At 47.7% G+C, this 26150-nt stretch overlaps 1 protein-coding gene and 1 long non-coding RNA gene across 3 annotated transcripts in view; one reads left to right on the top strand and one right to left on the bottom strand.

Annotated features, from left to right (window-relative positions):
* The window catches only part of LOC135898240 (uncharacterized), an 89742-nt gene that overhangs the window by 14873 nt on the left and 48719 nt on the right, over positions 1–26150 (top strand). Inside the window, exon 2 of the long non-coding RNA XR_011514413.1 lies at positions 6898–7061. This is a non-coding gene — a long non-coding RNA (uncharacterized lncRNA). The remainder of the gene's footprint in view (positions 1–6897; positions 7062–26150) is intronic.
* LOC135898238 (juvenile hormone acid O-methyltransferase-like) overlaps positions 1–26150 on the bottom strand; it is a 205497-nt gene that overhangs the window by 168752 nt on the left and 10595 nt on the right. The window lies entirely within an intron of this gene.

Below are 26150 nucleotides of genomic sequence, written 5' to 3'. Positions count from 1 at the left end.
AAAAACGGCGTTCGGTTTGAAATTTCTGATTTTTCCGCGGCGCGTAGCGATGTAATACTTTGCAGACACGATCGTTATCCCTCAATGTATGCTCTGCGCTTGTCAGCTCAAAATGGCCAGATCTGGTGAGGGGCCCTTTAAGGCGAAACCCTTGGACAGTCCACGGGACAAAAAAATACAATGTCCGGCGTTGTGGCACCAATATTTACAGGGAATCGCACTCTCGACCTTTGGAGGGAGTTGAACCCACGAGCACTGGCGGGAGTCGAAGCCACCACTATTGGTGGGAGAAAACAAGTTTGGAAGCAGCAACGCATTCGAATGCGAATGTCAAGTAAATAAATAATTTGTCGGGAGTGCGCAAGCTTTCGCCTTCACCCTCTTTAGCTTACACTAAAATGACTGTCAGCTTTTTCTGGCTTTCATTCCAAGTAGTTAAGGTAACTGTGCAATCTCTCTAAGCATTTCCGAAAATATTCAGGTATACTTCCTCTAATCCTCTCAGCCTCTGTAGCAAATGGCACTTCTACTTGATCAAACAGATTTTTGTAATATGCGAGGAAGACATAGAGGCGTAGGTTAGGAGTCTTCTGAAGCTGCATTTGAGAAGGTTAAGAAGACTGCTTAAGTGTGAGCACGTTTGAAGCATCGAAACACGGTCTGTTTGTTTTTTGCATGAAAACATTTATGACGTGGCATAAATAGCATTGCATGCCATGGCCACCAGAACAAGTACCATTTAATTCTCTGCGATGAAAATCAATTGTGAAGAGCATCTCAAGCGGCTGACCGCTCTACGTAGTACGTCTGTTGTCCTTCGAGATAGTCTTAAGGTCGACTGGGGAACCAGGAGTCCGCTTCTACAGAGGAGGGAGATCATTGAATGTCATATCGAGTGCTGGAAATCGAGCGGTCACAGCGATGCGTGAATGTTTAGCGACTTGTCACAGTGCGTTGACCACCACGTAATTTCTTTCATACCATGGAACGTGAATGAGGTGGCGTATCACTCAGCAGTAAAAAAAAAGAAACAATAATCATAATCATGCACTCACATCATATCGTGTTATACTCTTTATAATACGATAACTACATTTTGCTAATGCGCAACTTTCGTTTAGTGGTTACGTGACGGCCTGAGGTGTCCTGTTAATATGTGGCTTTGAGGGCACCAGGGTGAACTTACTTTGACTCACAGGTACACCGTGGGCGTTTTTTTTTACTTGCTACTGGCAAAATGAAAGCTAAAATATATGACTATCATCTGCGACAGCAGTCTCTATGCAGAGGACGCATAACACAGAGTTGAAAGGCGGGTGGTGTAATTTAATTTCACTCTTCATTGTGGACTTGTTAGAGTGACCGAAAACAGCTGCGATTTTTAGCTGAAACTACCTTAAGATTTCATGCCGCCTAATGCCACGCACTCATGTTATGCGTGGCATCTCAGCTAACTTTAGCCAGAGTTTTAAGGCATATGAATTCCACGTAGCTGGATAGAGCCAAGCTAATGTTGTTTACCGTCGGTTGGAGATACTGAAATCAATTTTTTTCACTCGAATTATATCATCCGTCTTACATAATTATTTACCTCAAGTATTATAATTAGTATAATGATGTCAAAGAGAAACTTGTAGAGCGACATGAGAAACCCCACATACAAATTTCTGTTGCTGAATACGTGCTACATTAAGGTGGTTTTCCCAGGGCAAAGAAAGCCCGCAAATGCACGCAAAATTGCCGCGCGAATGGCCGCTCAAGGCAAATTGCGTGTATTCGCGGGCTTCTTTCACGCTCGGAAAAACACTTTTATGTAGCACGTATTAAACATCAGAAAACCGTATCCAGAGTTTTTAATGTTGCTCTACGATTTTATAATCGGCACTTTTCATCTAAGTATGATACTTGAGATGTTTAAGACGAAATCTGCAATTAAACGAAATGCAAAAAATAATCTGAGTATCTCCAAGTGACCTCAAACAACATTACCTTGGTTCCGTCCAGCTACGCGGCATTCAAATATTTTTAAAGTCTGACTAAAGTTAGCTGTGATACTCTGTACAACATGAATGAGGCAATATTGTGGCACCTACTCAGAAATTGCCTCCAATTTCTTAACAACACATGTCAAAGCAATTGTAACGTGCCAAGGGAGACGACGCTTACAGCAGCATGGTCAGTGCAGGAAAGAACGAAGGTTTATTGAGAGCGTGGCTTATAAAGGCATGAATGCAGCGCGCTGTACAACTGCGCATCACAGATGCGCATCCGCGCTGATATAATCAGTACACACGTCCGATACATCCTCCCTCGGGCAACAAACAAAACAGATTTAGATACATATACACATTTGCCAAAACTTATGACACTTGCTTAAAATGTTCATCATAATGAAGCTTCTGGGGAGGCCGGACGACACGAGTCGACCTTCTAGTAGCATGCGTCGGTTGGATGCCAGGCGAAGGATCGCCGTCACTTGCTGGTAGCATTAATCCTACGGCTGTTTGTAGAGATGACGTCTCGGTGGCTTGCGCTGTTGGTTCAGCTGGTGCTGCAGGCGCCGGCGCACCAGAACTATCGCATGGTGGAACCTCCTCGCAGTCGTCATCACTTTCACTGCTATACAGTTCACCCGTCCTAAGTAGATGTCTGCGGTTGCGCCGCAGAACACGTCGATCTTGCGTGCGTACCAAATAGGAACGTGGAGCAGTTTCCCCAACGACTTTCGCTTTTGGGGACCACGCAGTCGCATCCTGAAGCCTCACCTTCGTGCCTCTGCGCAGTATTGGCAAAGGCCTCCCGTCCTTGGCTTGGTGGTGCTTCCTCACAGGGATCCGGGACACCCTACCGAAGTCAGGAAGGTTAGAACGAAGTCGCCTTCTTTGCAGAAGCTCACCCGGAGAATGCCCATCTTCCAGTGGTGTTGAGCGATAGGCTAGTAAACCCAGCGAGAAGTCCTCCCTCGCCTCTCGAGTCTTTTTCAGGATGCGCTTTACGATTTGCACACCTTTCTCAGCCAAGCCGTTCGACTGCGGATAACGGGGGCTGGAGGTTACATGCTTGAAATCGTATGTTTTGGCAAATCTGGCAAATTCATGGCTTGAAAACTGGGGTCCGTTATCCGTGCAAACTTCTACAGGTACGCCGTACCTGGCGAACATGGCGCTAAGGGCTGCGATCGTAGTTGCTGCAGTTGTGTCGTCAAGTTTCTCAACCTCAGGGAAATTTGAAAAGGCGTCGTAAGCAACCACGTACGAAACTCCAGCATAAGAAAAGATATCTACGCCGACCCTATACCAAGCACATTTTGGAACTGGCCGCATTAAAAGTGGTTCATGTGGTTGCCTGTACGCGTACTTTCGGCAGGTTGCGCAGCTTTCTACTAGCGCAGCTATTTCGCCGTTCAGACCGGGCCAAAATACGAGAGTTCGGGCCCTCTCTTTGCACTTTTGCAACCCGAGGTGGCCAGCATGTATCCTGTTCAGGATGCTTTGTCTCATACTCCTCGGTATTACAACTTTCGAGCCCTTCAACACTATTCCATTAACGACTGACAACTCTTTCGCAAAAGGCTTGAGTTCCCCGGTCACCGGCTGTCCGCTTGTTAAGCTCTTCCTCACGGCCTGTAAGTATACGTCACGAGACGTTTCTTGCTGCAGTAGCCGCTGCGTTTCGGAAGTGACCATGTAGCCCAAGGACTGCATCGCATGGATCTCCACGTCGTCGGTGGTACCAGAAGTAGTGCCAACTTGATCTTTGCCCTGGTCAGCCGTTGAGCGTGACAACATGTCAGCGAGAACCAGATGTTTCCCGGGAATGTACTGCAAGACAAAGTTGTATTTTAGTAGCCGCAAAAAGAATCTTTGCACTCGCGGTGGCATGTCGGCGATTTCCTTTTGCGCGATCGCTATAAGCGGCTTATGGTCTGTTTCGATAAGCACTTTTCTTCCGTACACAAACTCGTGAAACCTTTCACAGCCAAAACACATTCCGAGTGCCTCCTTTTCAATTTGTGCATAGCTTTGCTCGGCTCCGGTTAATACACGAGATGCATACGCTACCGGTCGCCATTCACCATTGTAGCCTTGCAATAATGCTGCACCGACACCTTCCTTTGATGCGTCGCACGTTATCTTAGTCTTAGGCTTTAACCGTCCAATCCCTTTCGTGACTAGATGTCGCGATTTCGAGAATGTCGAAGTCCTCGTCTTGCTGTTTTTGGACTTCGCTGACTACCGCTGACGTGCAACTACTTGCAAAGTGGTTCAGCTTGTGGCACAAACGACAACTCTTGCCAAACGCTGGGCATTGCTTCGGTTTATGCCAGCGGTTGCACTTACGACAGTGAAATTGTTCTTTTCCTTGCTTCCGCTCTTTTGAGGCTGGCGCCATGCGCCTCGATACGGCATCGACTCTGTCTTCCTCGCTACGCCATACTTCGTTTCGCTGTGCTGCAGTCTCCGCTGCTTTACACATTTGCTCTGCTTTTTGCAAAGTCAGTTGGCTGTCACGAAGCATTTTCTCCTGTAGTCTAGGATCGTGCGTGCCAAATACGATCTGGTCCCTTATCATGGATTCTTGCAAAACGCCAAAATTACACTGCGCTGCTTGCTTTTTCAGGTCACGAAAAAATTTTTCAAATGGTTATCCCTCCGCTTGCTTTCTTGAACGGAATACATACCTCTCGTGCACTTCATTGCTCACTTCGGCGCAATAGGCATCAAATTTTCTCACCACTGTACTGTAGTCGGTCTTGTCTTCATGCAGCGCGAACTGGAAGTTGTTGAAGACGTCTAGCGCGTCGTCACCCGCCATGCTCAGCAGGAGGGCTGCCTTCGATGCTTCCGTTTTCGGCTGGTCCTTTGCCGCCGTTGCCTGCAGAAATAACTCAAATTTCTGCTTGAAACGCTTCCAGTTTTCCGTGACGTTACCCGTCAGCCGCAATGGGTGTGGTGCCTTCAGCAGGTCCATAACGCGTTCTTCGCGGGAACGGTTCCCCTCAGGCGTCGACAGGCAGCGCAGCAACTTCTGACACCATGTAACGTGCCAAGGGAGACGACGCTTACAGCAGCATGGTCAGTGCAGGAAAGAACGAAGGTTTATTGAGAGCGTGGCTTATAAAGGCATGAATGCAGCGCGCTGTACAACTGCGCATCACAGATGCGCATCCGCGCTGATATAATCAGTACACACGTCCGATACAGCAATCTCTCCTTTTTTTACTATGAGTGACATAAAGAAGACGGAGTGCCTCATCGTGACTGTAGAGCGTATGTGATCGTTGTGATGCTCCGCGAATAGTAAAAAAAGAAACGCAGTTTCTTTGACATTGAACAAAACATGGAACAAGGCGTAGCTAACACACTGGAGGCGATTTTTAGGAATTTGGCATAGTATGACTTCCCTCATGTTATCTAGGCTTGTTGGTAATTATGGAACGCCTGCATTTCACTTCCTGGGTTGCACATTAAAAAGCGGCAGTTTTGCCGGAAAGGCGAAGCATCGATTGCAATACCAAATCAGTGGACAGCTAGCTATATGAGGGGCACATCAAGAAGAACTGCTCACAAGATGGGTGCTGGCCGCTTTACAATGATACCACAGTTTTACCGCACCATAAGGATCAGCTAACGAAGGAGATAATCGAAGCCTTTCTTATTCATAAGAGGGGAGAGGGTTGTATCAGTCAGCCGTCTGTACATCTAAGCCATGGTGATGTTGCCTTCTTGGAAGTACACTAAAAGAAGAAAAAAAATTTATAAAAATTGTGTAATAAAAATGGTTGTTAGGGTTGCAACAAATACGATAGGACTGCACACCATGTGGATAGGTGCCCTATCTGTGTCGCCCGAGTATGCGCCGGCAAATGATTTTTTTTTTATTCCTTTAATCTCGCCTTGTTTTTCTTTGACGCCTGAGGGTGCGCAGGTGTACAAATATGAAGTATGTGTTCTGAAATAAAATAGTTGCGAGTGCAGCGAGTGTCGTCTTTTCTTGTGTGTCTTCACTGTGTCCGTGTCAGTGCACTGCTTCACCAGCAAGGTATGATGATAGTTATATGACGTAACGATAGCAGATTTATCGGCCGTGTAAACTTGTAAGCATAGGCACACTAAATAAATTAACAAGCATAGTGCCACGCGGGCCCAAGCAAATCTGAACACATATCACTCGATGACCGCAGAGACTCGCTGTCAAAACGCTTGAGCGAGGAAGCGCCGTCGCAGCAGCGAGCGAATTGACCTTCGTGCTGCGTCTCGCAACAACGCAAACGAAGCCGCGAAAGCACAGTGCGCTGCGGACTCTGTCCCAGGCACAGGTGGCTTTCGAGATACAGCGGCCCAGGCGGGCGCGCGTTGCCGCCCCGCCCACCAGGAGTAGAACGCGCTGCCCTCCTTAGCCTCCCGTCGGGTCCTGGTGCGCGAAGGAAGGCGGCGCGCTCCTCTTCGCTTTCCTCGCTTGTGCGCGCAAGATTGAGCCCCGATCGCCGGCTCCGCTCGCAAGCTTTCACTGGCACATATAGCACACGGCGTGGGGCTACGATTTTATCGCCCTTGGACTTTAGACGGAACCTCACGACGACAGTGACGCCGACGGCAGAAATTCCCCTGCGGTATCCATATAATTGCAATAAAAGGCATTAACGGGCTGATGAATAACATTTAAGAAGTAAGGAATTTATAGCAACACTCTTAGTCCTATTGAACAAGCCATGTATATCTATTGGTAAAAAGACCATCGTTTACCTTCTTCGTACGACTGTCAGCTTACGAAAGATATTGTACAGCAGTTGGAAAGATGCCAACACAAATTTCTTCTGAGCAATATACGTCTGTGCATGGAAATAATGAGTAGTGACTGTTCACCGAATCTACAATATATTTTGCATAATTTCAGTTTTTCAACCGGTCGCTCGACTTTGAAATGATAAAACGGAATTACAATCCCCTTTCGGGGCTCAATCAAACGCTATGCATAACAGCTGCTTTCAAGCCTAGCCAAAGTGGTGCGCATGAAATAATGAAGGTATTTTTCTACAGAAATCTTTCTTCCACGGATTGGTAAGTCGCTATGCTTTTTATAACATAAACTTACGAAATATTACTTTCGCAGTGAAGAGGAAGAAAACGCTCTTGCGGCTGTCGCTGTGCGCGCGTAACAATCAGCGTGCAACAGCGGAAAAGAGGCAAAACACACAGCATCATAACAAACATTTACAGCCCTCCCAAAAGCAAAAGTCTAGACCTACCCCAAATCTTATCGGACACTAAGACCATAGCGGGCACCAAGTACCGGATAGTGGTATTGGATGATTCCAACGCGCCAGATACTATGTGGGGCTACGCGTCCACAACCCCTAAAGGAGCCCTACTTGAGCAATCGGTTGAGAACCTCGGCATGCAGAAAGCAAACCACATATGCACGCCCTCACGCACAGGTAACAGCGTGTGCAGGGGCACAACACCCGATCACACGTACACGCTAAACATCAAAGACGCACAATGGGCATCGCTAAACGAAAACTTGGGGAGCTAATATGACCTGATTCGCATTTCACTCTCCACCCCCAAATTACGTAGAACAATTGGCACAACGAAATTAACCAACTGGTCAAAATACAGAGAGCTCCAGCGGAACCTCGACACAGCGGACGCCCTACAACATACAAGAATGGACAAAACTCATCCGGTCAACACACAAAGACACTACCAAAACAATAGAGCGCACGTCGGAGGGCCCCGCGGTAGAATCCCACCTAGTAAACTTGTGGGATGAAAGACACAGATTAGTTAAATGTTGGACAAAACAACGCCTCAACAAACAGCTGCGTGCTCGCATAGCACTTCTGGCGGAGCAAGCGCAACAACACGCAGACGAATCAGCGAAAAACGAGTGGGCTACGTTCTGCGGGTCCCTCTTGGGGACCTTGGGAACGGCTGGCCCATCGTGCATCCTTAGTGGGATGCTTGTCCCGGATAGCACACGCACGGAAAAGAACAAACGACTCCAAATCATATCGGACGGTTGCCCAGGTACAGACGCAGAGCTACTAGATAAACTGAAAAAAAACGATACATAGGACCACCATTAAACACAGACGCCCCAAACCGACACAACCATACCTTGGAATGGCCAATTCTAAATATGGTGTACCTTTCACATATGCAGAAGACTTTGAGGCAGCTCAAGCAGCCGCCAAAAACTCGGCTCCTGGCCCTGATGCCATCACGAACGCGATGCTTCGGAACCTGGACACTAGAGTCCTGACTAAAATCACAGAACTGTTCAATGACAAGAGCTGGCTCAAAGGCCAATTGTCCCCGGAATGGAAACACGCTAAAATGATCATAGTCCACAAACCTAAAAAGACCCCCTCAATAGGCGCTCTGAGGCCCATTTCTCTAATGTCTTGCGTGGGTAAACTGTACGAACGAGTAGTACAAATGAGACTGCAGTGGTACCTTGAAGAAATAAGATGGTTTCCAAACACTATGATAAGGTTCCGTACGGGGCTATCCTATCAAGACGCATTCTTACTGATCAGAGAAGTAGTTACAGCTAACGTCGCCCGCGGAGAGGAAAGACTAGGGGCCAAACAATGAAATCTTCCTTACCTCAGTAAAGACGCCTTCATTGCGGTGAGGCTACCTTATGTCACTCTGAAAGCTTCCTTACTGAGGGGCCCTCGGTGAAGGCTTCCTTGGTGTTTCCTCGGCATAAGGTAGCTCCAAAGCTACCTTCATGCGTCCTTACACCGCTCCTGGCCATCGACGAGCGCTTCACCGCACTGCTTAACCACGTGACGTTTGCTTGCGCATGCGCGATGTCGCCCACCTGCGGAGAAGCGCGAGCACGGTACGTCTTGCCAGGCATATTCGTTTCAGTCACGCGTGCGGCATGAAAGCGTTGCTAGGCATTGCTAAGCGTTGCACGCTGGCGTGCCAGCGTTGCTGGAGCACATCAAGCTTTGCACTGTAATGCGCTACTTTTTTAAACTTTAGTAAACAAAACTAGAAGAAAGCGTTCACGCTTCTCTATATTAGCTCTTCAATTTAAAGATTGTGCGACGATACAATATTTTTTTAATAGAATAATGGTGTTCGCGTAAAGATTTCAAGAGATAATCTCGAACCCAGGCATGCGGCAACCGCTCCTTACGTGAGGACGGGTGAAGGGAGCTTTCAGAGTACGCTGGCTTCCTCCATCAGTCCTTCGCTGTAAGGAGGCCTCATGTAAGGTTAGGAAGCCCTCGAAGGAAAGGAACGTTTCATTGTTTGGGCCTAGTGCTCGCACTAGACCTCAAGTGAGCATTTGATAACGTTTCACACAAAACAATATTGGAGGGACTCTAATTGTCCGGATGCGGAGAACAAACGTACAACTATGTGCGGGCTTTTCTCACCAGCCACACCGCCACAATTAGAATCGGTCAAATCGCTTCCCAAAAGATCAAGATGCCCAGTAGAGGAACACCGCAAGGGGCAATAATCTCACCTTTGCTGTTCAATATAGCGGTGTGTCACCTGGCACGACAGCTGGACCGATTTCCCGATTTGGGTTACACACTGTACGCGAACGACATAATGCTGTCGGTCACACAGGTCTTGAGGGGAACGAACTGGCCGATTCGCTAGCCGGAAGTACTATTAACCGGGCCGACTCGACTGGGACGGTCCCAGGTAGCCACTGTAATGACCCCGATCCAACGAATGCCCGGGAGTTTCTCGCTCATCAGCGTGAAATGAGAAAAAAAAATACCCACCCTCACCCACAACTCAGTGGACAGGAAGCCGCCAGCTGGCACAAAGTTTAGACAAGGGTATTCCCCCACTTTAAATTACTGAATGTCATGTTCCTCACACGCTACATGGCAGACTGCCCATGGTGCGGCGGCATACCAACACTTCAACACATTACATGGGATTGTGAATCACACCCGTTTGATAAAACACACCCCACAATGGAGCAATGGGAGGCACAGCTCACCAGCTCAGACGTAGCTGGACAACAGTCCTTCATAAGACAGGTCAAGCGGGCGGCCGAGGCCAGCGGGGCCTTGGACTAAAGGGGCTACGACCATTGCACGTAAATAGTCTAAGACAACAAATGTTTTTCTCCCTCCCAGTAAATACAGTAATAGCCACAGGTACTTTTGTCAGTGAAGAGAAGGCAAGAGTGGGCATTTTTTCACCATCATTAAGTTGGTCTTTCTCTCTTCAGGTGCTCAATTTTGCACCAATATTTCAGGCAGAGTTATTGGCTATCATTTTAGCTCCACTAAAACTTCCCTGATCTGTTTATTCAGCCGTAATAATAACCGACTCCTTATCCATTTGTACTGCTCTAACAGTGCCAAATTCTTCTCTTCTTCTCCAAGAATTTTATTCATCTTTCCCCCAGCATTTACGCCTCGTCCATTTGGCATGGGTACCAGTACACATGGGACTCACTTTAGATGAGTCAGCAGACGCACTAGCGGCGGCATCTCTTGGAGGCCCTGTACTGAGGATCCTGAAACCTTCGGCATACATCACGGCTGCAAGACTTAGAAAATATTGTGTTCAAAAAGAACATGGCAAATCATGTGCATTGAGTAACACCGGTTTCTAGCACTTTATATTCCCTTGGCACAGCAGCTGCTGTTCAACGAGAAAATTTGAAGTTTCATTCACGAGAATGCGTTCCTAAATACCAATGCTTAATTTCTATCCTCGTGGGTCTCGTTCTGCCCGTTCCCCTCATCGTTTCTATTGCAATGAACCTGAAACTATGGAACATTTCTTTATAGAGTATCGTAGGTTCAACGTGCACACAAACCGACTTCTAGAAGTCCCCTTCGCCAACTTGGATTGGGGATTACGCTCCCTGCGATAGTGCCTCTTCGGGCGTCGGCACTAGGACACTACAGTAGGAATGTATTTGATGCTATATTTATTTTGTAAGTGAATCAAAGAGATTGCCATGTTAAATTTATTGTTTTACTTTCCTCAATATGAACACAAGAATATTAACTTCAAGTTTTAAAATAATACCACCAGGAAAATTGATAATACCGGTTAGTATTCATTTATTATCATTTATAAATTACAAATTTTTATTTAGCTATTCTTCCTTTCTTACCTACTGCCACCCGATTCATGGCCTTTCCCCTGTAGTGGCTTGAACCACATCCGTAGGCACCAAACCTAGTTCTTGTACTGCCGGTGCGACTGCGATTGTGTGAGACGTAAGTGTCTTATAATAAATCGTCATACTACATTTGGTAGAGGGTGCTGCAATCCCCGACTTCACCCTGGAACATCGCAGCGTAAGTTTGCCAACCGCTCCAGCCGCTACCATGATCGCCGCTACCAAACAATCCGCCTGGAGCATCCGCCGCTCCTATCATTTGCGGCACTGTCCAGCGGCGGCGGGACCTTCCTGTCTTGAGCAGATCGAGTAAGACTGACGTGGATGATTGGCTCTCTACCTCTGAGCGCGTCAGTGATCAAGTGGATGACCCGACGAAGCTACGTACCGTCATCTCCTATCTTGCTGACGTTGCGAACCTCCGGTTCCACCATAGTGAGCGGTAACTACAAACCTGGGGCGCTATAACGTAAAACTATGCCAAACTTTTCTATTCCAAGTCTGCAAACAGCCCTCCGCGATTGGTACAAAACTTCTTTGGACAACCCCCACTTCACTTGTCTGTCACGCGACGTCAGGAAAACCGCGATAGCTCCCCATCTGATATAATGTGTACACATTGATTAGACATAATTTGACCGAACGAAAGAAAAATTATTATTGCTCATTCGACGACTTTTCGCTATTAGCCCTCGGCTATTGGTCAAAAGTTTTCGGGCTGCGACCACTTCACCTGCCGGTGACACAACGTCACAAAACCGCAAAACCTCACGGCGTCACAGTGATGTGTACGAGTTAAAGGTGCATTAATATGCCGAACAAAACCGAATTTTCTTCTGAATAGCCGCAGGTTGCCCCGTTCCAAAAAAAAATAAATGATGGCTGCCGCCGATCGCTGAAGCACTGGCTACTCACACCTGCCGGAGAGCATGGTTTTATTTACGTGTAATCAAACTTTTTCCGCGGCCGTGTAACGTTGGAGAACTTTCGACACGTTTACGACCTCGTTCTGCCAACTCTTATTTGCTGAGGATCCGTTTTAGTGCCATTCTTAAGCTTCCATTGCATGCCGCCGCGATTGTCGACGAGCCACCGCAAGTTAAGTAAGCGAAAGCGGACCATTCGCAGACGGCGGCACCACCCTCTCCATCCGGTTATCTATTTTAAGTGCACTGGCTCGGCCATATCGAATCCCTCTCCACTTGAGCGTGCTCCTCGCCTCTTACGGGCCAATTAGATAAGACAAGCCACTCAGTGTAGGCAATGTTATTCGTTTTTCAAGCAAACAAAAGTGGCGTCCTATGGACGAGGAGAGCGTTTGATTGGTTTGTTCAGACAACCATTCGCGTGACTGCCCGATGCTTGCGTCGGTGGTTACGCAAATTTGACGTCAGGAGATTAGAACAAAAACATAATGGAATAGTTTTACGTTATACGGCCCCAGGTACGCTTTCAAGACAGCATTCGCGGATGTCTTTGGCTGCACGGCCTTGCGAAAACTGCGTGCTGAAGAGCGTGTGCTACAGAACGCTCAACAGCCCGGTGAGACTTACACAAGGTAGAGGATGTCCTTGATATTAGCGCTCGCGTCCATTTCACCATGAATGAAAAGGAAGAGGTGAAGCATATTCTCGCGGGCATCGAGGACGACGCATTTCAAATGCTTCCAGCAGGAAACCCTACCTATGTCGCTGCTGTCGTCGCTCATTGCCAGAGCTTCGATGAGCTGCGTCGAAAAAGGGTCCTAGCGCGCAGCGCCATTTCACCTGACAACTCTCTCTTGGGCATCCTGCTTCCCTCGAACTCCATAATCGCTCTCTGCTCAGATTAAGGATTTCAATCGCGAGGTGGTGGCGCGCCATCTGTCTATGCTGCCTCTTAGTGATCTCTCCAACCTGACATCTTTCCGGCTGCTCCCATTAGGTGGGCCATCCACGAGGAACTTGCCGAATCGCTACCTTTGGCTCAACCATGTCCTTCCGTGGCTGCACCTCTGACCTATGCCGCAGTCGTAGCGCAACATGCGCCCCCGACATTCGCGCTCCCTGCGTCAATTCGACCTCAAGCTGTGCCACTTCCCGCGTCGCCTCCAATTACGTCTCAAAGCCGAGTTCAGAACACTTGGCGCACACGCAACAACCGGCCCATAGGTTTCGCTTGCGGTTTCGCCGGCCATGCAGTGCGCTTCTGCAATCGTCGCATGCCACCTGTTAACCCTGCTGTAGCAGCGCCTGGATATGGCCGTTTCCATGACGCTACCTGGCATGCCATGCATCCCAACCCAGAGTTTTTGCCGCCTCCTCGACGCCCTGTCGGTACCCATCATTCTCCGTCACCACTTCCTCACTCGCTTTCCTCCTTACGTCTCCGGCAGTCACATACTAGGGAAACTAGTGGCTGCCGTTCCTCCGACACGAACGGCAAGCTTCGCGACTTCTACAAGGCCTGCACAGTCATCACACAACATATTGGACGTTCTGGTCGAAGGAACCGTCGCAACTGTGCTTATTGATACTGGGGCTGCCGTTTTGTTCATAGACTAGAAGCTTTGTCGTGACCACCACATGGTCACAACGCCGTTGTCTGGCATGCTTCTACGCACCGCGACTGCGCAGAATATAGCACCGCTTCCTCAATGTAACACAAGGGTGGTCATTGACGGCACTGTATGTGTTAACCTTCTTTGTGCCGTCTTCATGTTCACATGACAGCATTCTCGGCTGGGACTTCTTGTCTCACCATTGTGCCATCATCGACCTTGCCCGGGCCGAAGTGGCGCTTTTCCCTCTTGCCTATGCCCCACTGCCTGACCGTTCTGTAAATAAAGCCACCAAGCTCACCGTTGTATCTCATACGGGCATACCACTCGAAAGGTCGGTTTTAGTGCCCATCTCTTGGTCCACCACGCTAGACGCTACAGTACTTTTTACACCGTCGCCTATATTTGTACGTCGCAACGCTCTACCATTTCTTTTTGCTGTCCTCAACATTGTATCTGGATTATCCGCTATGCTTGTGTGTTACCCGTCTCAATGCCCTGTGACCTTACTGAGAGGAGAATCACTAGCTCGTGCTCAGCCCCTTGATCCGATTCACATTCTCGATACTTCCAACGACATGGCCTGTTATCAGCTCGACGCCCTCACTTTTGCCGTGCTGTGCCCATCCTCATGATCATCATCACTGTCACACTCGTCATCATGAACCTTCTTGAATCTGCGTTGGACGCCGATCTGCCATCTGCGTATCGCCAACATGTCCTCGCGCTTCTTCAGAATTTTTGCTCATTGTTTGATTGCGACCAACCATGCCTAGGGCGTACGGCAACCGTCACACACAGGTTCCACACTGGGACCCATCCTCATTATGCCAGTGACACTACCGCGTGTCGGTGGCTGAGTGAGAGATAATTAACGAGCAAGTTGACGATATTGTTGCACCGTGGCGTTATTCTCCCTTTCCACAGTCCTTGAGCGTCTCCGGTAGTATTAGTACGCAAAAAGGACGGGTCAGTACGCCTCTGCGTGGATTACCGTCGACTCAGTAAGTTCACTCGTAAAGATGTCTATCCGCTGCCTCGGACAGATGGCACTCTCGACTAGTTTCAAGGCGCGGACTACTTTTCATCTTTGCATCTTCGATCCGGCTATTGGCAGTGCTAACTGTAAGAAGGCAGCTGTAAGATAACTGTAAGAAGGCAGCTTTCGTCGTGCCCGACGGCTTGTACGAATTTAACGTAATGCCATTCGGGCTCTGCAATGCGCCTTCTACTTTCGACCATATGATAGGCACCATCTTTCATAACTACAAGAGCGAAAAGATGTCTGTGCTACCTTGATGACATCGTCGTGTCTTCGCCAGATTCCGTCGAGCAGTTGGTCTTCAGCTCTCCACCTAATACCAAAGCGTGGCCCAGGGAAGTTGCGCCCGTGCGGCGACTACCTTTCGCTGCACGCGCTCACCGTCCCTGATAGCCATCTGTTCCCTCACATTTATGACTTCGCAGCCAACGTAGCTAGAACGGTAATATTCAGCAAGAAAGATTTAGTGAAGGCCTATCGTCACATGCCTGTCGAGTCAGCGGAGATCAAGGACTGCAAATACGACACCATTGGGGCTATTATTTACATATATTTTTAAATACAATTTCCTATCCCTTTTGGCTGCTCTCTTCCCCGTGGCATTTCGGTTGAGGTGATTTGGTGGAGATGGAGGTGGAGGTGAGGAATAATGATTTACCCGCTAAACTTTGTTCAAACATTCGCCTTTTTAAACTTGCCGCTAGGGGGCCAAGCCGACAAGACGGGATACACATGGGCTCCGAAAACTTTCCATGATTGTGGCGGAAAAAGGCAGTTCTCGACTCTACAACTGCCACACCTAAAACCGGAAGGCCGATGGACTACGCAGACATCGGGATTATCCCAGGTGGGCGATTTTTTTAGCCACCAAAGCAGTCTTAATACACTGCCACGCCGATGGCCTGGCTAACCCTAACTAGCTAGGTCTACGACGCCACTGTTCCCGCCACTTCGGCGGGAGCGACGCCTGACTCGGGTGTTGTCGGGCCCCCGCTTCGCCGCGAGGCGCGAAGATGGACGTCGTAGAAGTGGAGGGGGAGGCAATTTACCCGGAAGAATATGACGACCAGGGCTGGATTGCGGCTCACGAACGCCGTAGTAACGCCAAGAGACCCCCAGACCTCGATGAACGATCCAAGAACATCGGAGACTCGTCGCTTTTAACGGCGTGGAAAACCACGAACGCTCGAATTCTACAGAGACCAATGGCCCCGAGGCAACCGCAGCTACCGGAGGATGACTACAAGATCATGATCCGCCCGAGAGGTGGGCTCGACATGACCCAACAACGCATTGCGTACATAAAGGATGGCGTTCTGCTGGCAGCCGCACTGACACCAGAAAATTCCGGAGGAGATACGCTACGAATCAATCCAAGACAAAACGTCATGATTATGAGCACGCCGAAAGTGGAGAATGCGAAACGCTGCAGCCAGATACGGATCATCCAACTCGGATCGAACGCCTGCAGTACGGCCGCTTACATTACTGTGCCGGAGAACACCTCCAAGGGAGTCATAAACGGTACACCAGAATACAACACGCCCGAAGACGTTGAAAAAAGCCTGGTGAACTGCAGAAACCCGACTATACAACACGCAAGACGCCTGGGATGCACCGATTCGGTTATGATAGTGTTTGAAGGTACATACGTACCACACTACGTGTACTACCACGGCGCTGAATACCGATGCCTACTATATCGCCAGCAGCACGAAACATGTACCAGCTGGGGCCGCCTCGGCCACCGAAAGGATGTCTGCCCGACACCGAACAGCAAGAAATGTCACGGGTGCGGAACTCTCAATCCACCCGAAGATCAGTGCGAGACAAGATGCTTCATGTGTGGGAAGGGACACCTCACGGGAGACAAAAAGTGCCGTGGACGATTCAAGACCCCATATCTTCTTAGAAAGAAGCAGTGGAAACAACAACGGAATGAACATCAACCGCAGAAAGCTATGGCGGACAATCACCCGAGTCGGTCCAGGGAGCGGTCGGGCAGCACCGAATCGCACAAGGGATAGACATGGACCAACAGCCACGGCAGCAGATGCCGCGACAGGAGCCGCTCTAGCTCCTTCCCGAGACTCCGCGGTGGAGGCGGTGGCGGCCGATCCAACTCCAAGTCCTGGTCCAGGTCCCGGCCCAGGTCTGAATCGAGATCGAGAGGATCGCCACTACACGGAACCCCGGAGGGCTCTGGCGGGGAGGACGGCAACGAAACGCAGGTTAGCTCGGCAGACACGGTCTCCGGCGCTGCTTCTCCGTCTAATAAAACGCCTAAAATAGAAGGGTCTGCCCTAGAGCAGGAAATAATAATAATTAGAAAATTACTAGCGGAAATTATTCTTGAAAACGCATAACAGAGGGAGGAAATTTAACAACTAAGGCGAGAAAACGCAAGGCTTCAGCAGAATAGGACACACGAGCCAAGTCACATGCCTACCGCCAGTACGGCACAGACACCTAGCCGCGAGTCAACGCCCATTCTCGCACAAACGACAGGGACGCCGCCCCACAAAAGAAAAGCTGAACAAGCGCCAGACGCGCAAAGCAGCGTCTCAACGCAGTTAGAAAAGCAAGTAGAGGGAATGTTTGTGGAATTAACTAAGACGCTACAACAACAATATAGCTGGGTTACAAGTACAGTTCGTGGAAATCCTACAAAGAATAGAAGGCATTGAAACCCGATTAACAGTTGTTGAAAACGCGCAAAAAGACTTGAGGCCCTCTGGAGTGGGACCGGTAAGAGCGACCACCAAACCATATAATCAACCCGTAGTGACAGTGACCCGAAGTGACCGGTTAGAATCAAACAAACATGGCTCCGCGTAATAAATAAATAATATGGCAATGGAACTGTCGCGGGTATCGCCGGATACGGGGACACCTACAGCAGTTCATAAGTAACAAGGAGACCCCAGACGTCATCACCCTGCTAGAAACGAAGGGACTGGCTAAATTATCCGGTTACAAAGCATACGGTACTTCCGACAAGAAGGCGTCCGTTACAACTCTCGTACATAGAAACCTTACGGTCATAGAACACAACACTGGCGTGACCGGTGGTATAGACCACGTCCTGATTGAAATCATTCCCACGCGCAAGGGAAAGGGAAGCCTATTCATCTTAAATGAATACAGTAGCCTTCGACACAAGATGAAATTCGGTCCACTTTTTCGTAAATCCTTAAATTTAGCAGAAATACATGCAATGGTAATTGTAGAGGGCCTTAATGCACCCCACGCGGCTTGGGGATACCGTTTGGAGAAGTAATCTATGGTTAGACGCACAGCAGGAGGTTCTTACTCTTGTAACGGGTCCACAGGCGCCCACTAGAATGGGTAACAGTGTGAGCAATGACACGACAGCAGACCTAGCTTGTACAAAGAACACACCTGATGGAAAATGGATAAACACACAAGGAAATCTGGGTAGTGATTACTTCATTGTAGCAACAACTGTACACGCAGGCCCATCAAGACAGAAAGGCAGAAAAATAACGATTATCGAATGGGACTCCTTCCACAAAATCCGGGAGGAGGAAGCTGATGAAGTCATACATGACATCGAGATTTGTATTTCATCAAATTGTGAAACGAGCCACTAAGACTACACCGGAAAAAGCGGGGATAGGGGAGGCGGACAGCAAACTCCTACATATGTGGGAGGCAAAAAGCAGCATGCAGAAACGCTGAAAACAGAAAGAACTTAATAGAAACCTGAGAAGGAAAATCGCCATGCTCAATGAGGAAATAGAGCACTATGCGAATAGATTAAGCGGTCAAAATTGGCAGGCCACGTGCAACGCCATGGAGGGACAGATAGGGCTACCTAAAGCTTGGAATCTTCTTCGTTATCTTTTAGACCCGGAAAAGAGCAAGTCCACACAACGACACTGCCTGCACAAAATAACTCACAGAAACAAAGACACAGAAGAAGAACTTTTACAGGAACTACAAAGGCTATACGTAGGAAATACAACCAAAGAACAACAACATCAGTATAATGTTAAGGAAAACCCGGATCTTGACAGCCCCATGAACGAGGCTGAAGTTCGAGCGGAGCTCAGCAGGCTCAACAAGAAATCCACGCCAGGCCCGGATGGAATCACCAACAAGACCCTGAGAAATCTCGATGATGAATCGATCTCGGCCCTCACCAAGTATATTAACAACTGCTGGGAACAGGGTAATATTCCATGCCAATGGAAAACCGCCTAGGTTATAATGATTCCAAAGCCGGGAAAGAAACTTCAACTTGAGAATCTCAGGCCTATATCGTTAACTTCATGTGCTGGCAAGCTCATGGAGCACGTCATCCTTGGACGCACGTCAATTACATGGACGATAATGGCCTTTTCCCGCACACCATGATCGCGCTTAGACCAAAACTCTTTACTCAAGACATTATGTTGCAAATCAAAGACTAAATAATAGATGCGGGACCTCAAACACTAGATAACAACGCTATCCTTGGTGTTGGTCTTACGAAGGTTTTTGATATCACCCACAGGGCTATTTTAGAAAACGTACAAGGCCTAGTAATGGGGCAACGAACCCATGCTTATGTTAAAGACTTTCTCTCTGACCGTATAGAGCAAATCGCAATCGGTGACGTGAAATCCAAAGACATAAAACTCGGAAGCTGGGGCACACCACGAGGATCAGTCTTATCTCCCTTTCTTTTCAATGTAGCTAAGATTGGCCTTCCAGCAGAACTAGAAAATATAGAAGGATTACAGCATAGCCCAACGCCGATGATATCACCATTTGGGTAACAGGTGGAAGTGATGGGCAGATTGAGGAAATTCTCCAAGCAGCCATACATACGGTTGAGAAATATGTCGTGGATAAAGAATTGAGATGCTCGCCGCAAAAATCAGAATTACTTCTATACCGACCGACACGCAGGGGCCGTGAGAGTTCTGCGAATAAACCAAAACATCACGCTTTTTGTAAATGGCAACCAAATACCTATTGTCGACAGCATTAGAGTCCTCGGACTCCACGTATCAGCAAACGGTCACAACGGGGAAACGACTAGAATACTAGAAAATAGCGCACAACAAACAATTATATTATTTAAGAGGATAGCTAATCGCCATTATGGGATGAACGAGAACAATCTGGTACAACTAGTCCAGGCTTTTGTCATTAGCCGCATATTATATGTAACCCTTTACTTAAATCTCCAAGTAGCAGAAAAGACAAAAATCGAAGGCATCGATAGACGGTCATTCAAACAAGCCATAGGTTTGCCGATAAACACATCGAATCAGAGGCTCCTAAGCTTAGGTGTCCACAACACGCTCGAAGAACTCATAGAAGCCCATACGATAGCGCAATACGAAAGCCTCACACAAGCACCTACTGGCAGACACATACTTACCAAGCTTAGAGTAACATACGCATCACAGTATGGCACTAAAGTAGACATTCCCCACGACATAAGGAAGCAGCTTATTATCCCACCGCTACCCAAAAACATGCATCCCGAACACCACAGAGAAAGGTGGGAGGAAAGGGCAAGGGCTATACAGAGGAGATTCCAACGCTCTCAGGACGTGGTGTACGTCGACGCGGCAGAGTACACGACTAATCAGAATATGTCTATCGTTGCTGTGAACGTGGAAGGTGACCTTAAGGTCAGGGGATCTATCAGGGGCTGAGGCGCCTGCACACTCCTCCCTCCCCGGCAATGAGGCGGCCGACACCGTGGCTCGAGGACTCACAAGCCGAGCCACCAGGGCGCCGCGGCTGGGGCTGACAGGGGACCGGGTGGTTGGCTACAGGGAGATAACTAACCATTGCAGATTGGGGAGGGTGTGTTTTCCTCCCGCACACCCATCACTTAATAAGCAGCGGGTGGTGGCGTGGCGCCTCCTTCAAAGAAATACATATCCAAATCCAGTGACATGTAGTCATTATTACCCAAACCAATATTCGGCCAAATGTAAATTTTGTCAAGAAAGGGTGGACTTGGATCACAATTAGTGGGCCTGCCCTCAGGCGCACCGACAGGGCCAAAACATTAAGGATAGGAAGCAGTGGGAGACCGCGTTGCTCAGCTTGGCCCCCGAAGACCAACTTTTGGCCGTCCAGCAGGCCGACGATGCCGCTAGAACTCAAGGGCTTCTGGCCGCCATCTAGGCGGGGTTGCCCCTCCCCCCCCCCCCCACCAATCTGCCGGCTATATAAGTAAAAGTTATTTCTCTCTCGTCGCCTTTTTCCTGACGATAGTGTCATATATCACCCAATCCTTACTGGTGCCAACAACCGCATGTTGCAAGATGATCTTGTCAGAGTTCGCACTTTGTGCAGTATGTGGCTATTGTCACTGAACTCTACAAAGACTTCACTAGTACATTTTCATCGGCGAAAACTTCACCATACTCCGAAGTGCGTTCTCTGCAACTCGAAAATATTCTCTCTGGAGTCATGCAAGTACCTTGGCCTTACACTTTCAGATAACCTTTCTTGACTTCTCATATTGCAAACATCACTAACGAAGCCAATCGGACACCTAGTTAATCCCACCGTAACTTGCGCTTCGTACCGCCATCCTTAAAAATACTAACTTGTCAAACATTTGTCAGACCTAAGCTACAATACGCATGCTCTGTCTGGGACGCCCACCAAGCCACGCTTCATAAAACTCCAAAAGCAGTTCTCTTGCAAACTCTAAACTAGTGTCTCTTGGCTAAAATCAAAAGCAGAAATTTCCAATTGAGATAAAAAGCGTCATGACTTTAGACTTGCCATTATCCCAAATTTTATCATTCTGCTCCTAGTAATTCTTCATTCCAGCGCACCGTCATTCTTGCTGATTACGTCACGAAAAATCTGTCCACCCTCCGCCTGCCCGAACCACTGCGCACATTCGTTCCTTTTTGTGAATGCTGCCCGGGATCGAAATGACCCTTCCCCGGATTCCATGCACCACTGCAATGCACATGATTTCAAGGCCGCCACTGAGTCCACGTTTCGCTGAAGTTATTACCTATGCCTCATGTAATACTCAACATCGGGGCCTTTGAGATAATAATAATAATAATAATAATAATAATAATAATAATAATAATAATAATAATAATAGGTTGTTGAATGCAGGGTAAAGAGAAAAAGTTCGTATCAGTTTCCGCTGCGCATACTTGATGCCATTTCTTACATGTAAAACAAGAAAAAATGTTCCAAAAGCCAGGCGAACTGATACTTCAACATGTTGTTATCATTAGCGTTCCTCAACAGTAAAATATGACAAAAACATAGACGTTTCGCCACCTATTCGGGTGGCATCGTCAGTACGCAAATGAGCAGCACGGCAGTATCATGCATAAATAGGATTCATTTTCTCATTTGTTGCCATTTGCGTACTGATGATGCCACCTACGTAGGTGGCGAAACGTCTATGTTTTATATTTTATTGTTGAGCAAAGCCACTGATAACAACACGTTAAAGTATGAGTTCCCCTGGCTTTTGGAAAATTTTTTCACGTATCCGATACATTTACAGATGTACCCTTCTTGGCCCTTTGAGGAAATACATCCACCACTCTACGAAGACCGCTCGCCCTGAATGCCACCTGTGTTTCAACTACAAGTGTCTAAACAGTAACGTTATTCCCAAAAACCTTCACTGCTGGACACTGGCCAACACGCCTTACGCTCTTAAAATTTTCGCACCTTTATGGCTGATGCGGGTGTATTGATCTTTTCACCTTATTGATAGCATAGCGCTTTATTACAGCACTGAGCCCGGATGTGGTCACTATATACGAAACGTGTCTTCACTCTAACGTCTTGGATAATGAAGTTGTTCCACGAGGTTATGCTATTCTACGCAAAGACAGAGCATAGAGAGGCGGGGTTGTGGCAATTATCTTGAGGGATGATTTATCTTTAGAGAAATTAAAGCATGCCCATGCCTGATGTATCGAACATCGAAAGAATTTGGTGCAAATTAAACATAGAAAGATACGTCCTGCACGTAGGCGCCGTCTCATCATCATCATCAGCAGCAGCAGCAGCAGCCTGGTTACGCCCACTGCAGGGCAAAGGCCTCTCCCATACTTCAACTACCCCGGTCATGTACTAATTGTGGCCATGTTGTCCCTGCAAACTTCTTAATCTAATCCACCCATCTAACTTTCTGGCGCCCTCTGCTACGCTTCCCTTCTCTTGGAATCCAGTCCGTAACCCTTAATCACCATCGGTTGCCTTCCCTCTTCATTACATGCCCTGCCCATACCCATTTCTTTTTCTTGATTTCAACTAAGATGTTATTAACTCGTGTTTGTTCCCTCATCCAATATGCTCTTTTCTTATCACTTAACGTTACACCTACCATTCTCCTTTCAATAGCTCGTTGCGTCGTCCTCAATTTAAGGAGAACCTTTTTGTATGCCTCCAGGTTTCTGCCCCGTACCCGAGTACTGGTAAGACACAGCTTTTATACACTTTTCTCTTGGGGGATAATGGCAACCTGCTGTTCATGATCAGAGAATGCCTGCCAAACGCACCCCAGCCCATTCGTATTCTTCTGGTTATTTCAGTCTCATGATCCGGATCTGTGGTCACTACCTGCCCTGAGTAGATGTATTCCCTTGCCACTTCCAGTACCTCGCTACCTATCGTAAACTGCTGTTCTCTTCCGAGACTCTTAAACATTACTCTAGTTTTCTGCAGATTAATTTTCAGACCCACCCTTCTGCTTTGCCTCTCCAGGTCAGTGAGCATGCATTCGAATTGGTCTCCTGAGTTACTAAGCAAGGCAATATCATCAGCGAATCGCAAGTTGCTGAGGTATTCTCCATCACCTTTTATCCCCAATTCTTCCCGCTCCAGGTCTCTGAATACCTCCTGTAAACATGCTGGGAATAGCATCGGAGAGATCGTATCTCCCTGTCTTACGCCTTTCTTTACTGGGATTTTGTTGCTTTCTTTGTGGAGAACTACGGTGGCTGTGGAGCCGCTATAGATATCTTCCAGTATTTTTACATATGGCTCATCTACACCCTGATTCCGTAATGCCTTCATGACTGCGGAGGTTTCGACTGAAACAAAGGCTTTTTCGTAATCAATGAAGGCTATATATAATGGTTGGTCATATTCCGCACATTTCTCTATCACCTGATAGATAGTGTGAATATGGTCTATTGTTTAGTAGTCTTTACGAAATCCTACCTGGTCCTTTGCTTGACAGAAGTCTAAGGTATTCCTGATCGTATTTGCGATTACTTTAGTAAATACTTTGTAGGCAAAGGAGAGTAAGCTGATCAGTCTATAATTTTTCAAGTCTTTGGCATCCCCTTTCTTATGGATTGGGATTATGTTAACGTTCTTCCAAGATTACGGTACGTTCGAGGTCATGGGGCATTCTGTATATAGGGTGGCCAGTCTTTCTAGAACAGTGTTCCCACCACCCTTCAACAAATCTGCTGTTACCTGATGGTCCCCAGCTGCCTTCCCCCTTTCCATAGCTACCAAGGCGTTCTTGACCTCTCCCGGCGTTACTTGTAGGATTTCAAGTTCCGCTAGACTATTCTCTCTCACCTTATCGTCGTGGGTGTTACTGGTACAGTACAAATCTCTATAGAACTGTTCAGCCACTTGCACTATCTCATCCATATTAGCAACGATATTGCCGGTTTTGTCTCTTAACGCATACATCTGATTCTTGCCTATTCCTAGTTTCTTCTTCACTGCTTTTAGGCTACCTCCGTTCCTAAGAGCCTGTTCAATTCTATCCATATTATAGTTCCTTATGTCAGCTATCTTACGCTTGTTCGTTAACTTAAAAAGTTCTGCCAGTTCTATTCTAGCTGTAGGGTTAGAGGCTTTCATACATTGGCGTTTCTTCATCAGATCTTTCGTCTCCTGCGATAGCTTACTGGTCTCCTGTCTAACGGCGTTACCACCAACTTTTTTTGCGCACTGCTTAATGATGCCCATAAAATTGTCGTTAATTGCTTCAACACTAAGGTCCTCTTCCTGAGTTAAAGCCGAATACCTGTTCTGTAGCTTGATCCGGAATTCCTCTAGTTTCCCTGTTACCGCTAACTCATTGACTGGCTTCTTAGGTACCAGTTTCTTCCGTTCCCTCCTCAAGTCAAGGCTAATTCGAGTTCTTACCATCATGTGGTCACTGCAGCGCACCTTGCCGAGCACGTCTACATCTTGTATGACGCCAGGGTTCGGGCAGAGTATGAAGTCGATTTCATTTCTAGTCTCACCATTCGGGCTCCTCCACGTCCACTTTCGGCTAAGCTGCTTGCGGAAAAAGGTATTCATTATCTGCATATTATTCTGTTCTGCAAGCTCTACTAATAACTCTCCCCTGCTATTCCTAGAGCTTATGCAATATTCCCCCACTGACTTGTCTCCAGCCTGCTTCTTGCCTACCCTGGCATTGAAGTCGCCCATCAGTATAGTTTATTTTTTTTTACTTTACCCATAGCCCATTCCACGTCTTCATAAAAGCTTTCGACTTCCTGGTCATCATGACTGGATGTAGGGGCGTAGACTTGTACTACCTTCAATTTGTACCTCTTATTAAGTTTCACAACAAGACCTGCCACCCTCTCGTTAATGCTATAGAATTCCTGTATGTTACCAGCTATGTCCTTATCAATCAGGAATCCGACTCCTAGTTCTCGTCTCTCCACTAAGCCCCGGTAGCACAGTACGTGCCCGCTTTTTAGCACTGTACATGCTTCTTTTGTCCTCCTAACCTCACTGAGCCCAATTATATCCCATTTACTACCCTCTAATTCCTCCAATAACACTGCTAGACTCGCCTCACTAGATAACGTTCTAAGGTTAAACGTTGCCAGGTTCAAGTTTCAATGGTGGCCTGTCCGGAGCCAGGTATTAGCACCCTCTGCTGCGTCACAGGTCTGACCGCCGCCGTGGTCAGTTGCTTCGCGGCTGCTGGATACTGAGGGCCGGGGTTTGATTGTTGTATTCATATAGGAGGTTGCGGCGAAGTACTGCACCAAGGCGGCCAATCCTGCTCTGGTGAGAGAGTGCGTTACCGCTTCTGGTCACCGGGATCAGGCCACACTCCAGGCCTGTTTGTGCAATTTTCTCAACACACGGGATTTTTTAGGTATTTTCCGGTGGAGAATTGCGCGGCACCGTGATTTGAACCACGGTCCTCTTGCACGGGAGGCGGATACTCTACCGCCCCCGCAGGAGTTGTACGCCTCATTTAACCTACAGTGGTGCCTTATTTGATCAGTCAAGGTGGACCAATCTGAGGTCGGTTATATCGCACGGATGGCACGCAGCTAGAGTACCTGGTATTTATGACCTGCACACGTGTGGCCATACATGATAGAGGATATATATATATATAGCAGCGTTCCCGTACAGTGATAAACTAAACGAAAAGATATTAAAAAGGGGGAAGAAAAAAAGGAAGGTAAACAAAAA

The sequence above is a fragment of the Dermacentor albipictus genome, chromosome 5 (assembly GCF_038994185.2).
Source record: "Dermacentor albipictus isolate Rhodes 1998 colony chromosome 5, USDA_Dalb.pri_finalv2, whole genome shotgun sequence".
Lineage (NCBI taxonomy): Eukaryota > Metazoa > Arthropoda > Arachnida > Ixodida > Ixodidae > Dermacentor > Dermacentor albipictus.
The sequence above is the reverse complement of the archived record's forward strand: the minus strand, read 5'-3'. Positions and strand labels throughout refer to the sequence as shown.